Source organism: Arachis stenosperma, chromosome 10 (assembly GCF_014773155.1).
Source record: "Arachis stenosperma cultivar V10309 chromosome 10, arast.V10309.gnm1.PFL2, whole genome shotgun sequence".
NCBI lineage: Eukaryota > Viridiplantae > Streptophyta > Magnoliopsida > Fabales > Fabaceae > Arachis > Arachis stenosperma.
In genome coordinates this window covers 53,871,440-53,872,559 of record NC_080386.1, presented here as the reverse complement: position 1 = coordinate 53,872,559, position 1,120 = coordinate 53,871,440, and the positions used below count along the sequence as shown (strand labels likewise).

The 1,120-nt window shown below is 41.3% G+C and overlaps 1 non-coding gene across 1 annotated transcript; it reads left to right on the top strand.

The window, feature by feature from the left end:
• Positions 1–433: 433 nt before the first annotated feature.
• LOC130958444 (small nucleolar RNA R71) lies at positions 434–541 on the top strand. Its single transcript, XR_009077564.1, has one exon. It is a non-coding gene; the product is annotated as a small nucleolar RNA R71 (small nucleolar RNA).
• The last annotated feature ends 579 nt before the right edge of the window (positions 542–1,120 follow it).

The following is a 1,120-nucleotide window of genomic DNA, read 5'->3' as shown; positions in this document are numbered from 1 at the left end:
GGTGATTTCTCCATGAAGAATTATAGGTGTTTCCATAGGGTTCTCCCATGTAATTCACCTCTTCCATTGAAGGGTTCTCAGGATCATAAGCTTCTTCTTCAGATGAAGCATCCTTAGTACTGCTTGGTGCATTTTGCATTCCAGACAGACTTTGAGAAATCAAATTGACTTGCTGAGTCAATATTTTATTCTGAGCCAATATGGCATTCAGAGTATCAATCTCAAGAACTCCTTTCTTCTGATTTGTCCCATTGTTCACAGGATTCCTTTCAGAAGTGTACATGAATTGGTTATTTGCAACCATTTCAATTAGTTCTTGAGCTTCTGTAGGCGTCTTCTTCAAATGAAGAGATCCTCCAGCAGAGCTATCCAAAGACATCTTAGATAGTTCAGAGAGACCATCATAGAAAATACCTATGATGCTCCATTCAGAAAGCATATAAGAGGGACACTTTCTGATCAATTGTTTGTATCTTTCCCAAGCTTCATAGAGGGATTCTCCTTCCTTCTGTCTGAAGGTTTGGACTTCCACTCTAAGCTTACTCAATTTTTGAGGTGGAAAGAACTTTGCCAAGAAGGCATTGACTAGCTTTTCCCAAGAGTTCAGGCTTTCTTTAGGTTGTGAGTCCAACCATGTCCTAGCTCTGTCTCTTACAGCAAAAGGGAATAGCATTAGTCTGTAGACCTCAGGGTCAACCCCATTAGTCTTGACAGTGTCACAGATTTGCAAGAATTCAGCTAAGAACTGATGAGGATCTTCCAATGGAAGTCCATGGAACTTGCAATTCTGTTGCATTAGAGAAACTAATTGAGGCTTAAGCTCAAAGTTGTTTGCTCCAATGGCAGGGATAGAGATGCTTCTCCCATAGAAGTCGGGAGTAGGTGCAGTGAAGTCACCCAGCACCTTCCTTGCATTGTTGGCATTGTTGTTGCTTTCGGCTGCCATGGGTTCTTCTTCTTTGAAGATTTCTATTAGGTCCTCTACAGAAAGTTGTGCCTTAGCTTCTCTTAGCTTTCGCTTCAAGGACCTTTCAGGTTCAGGGTCAGCTTCAACAAGAATGCCTTTGTCTTTGTTCCTGCTCATATGAAAGAGAAGAGAACAAGAAAATATGGAATCCTC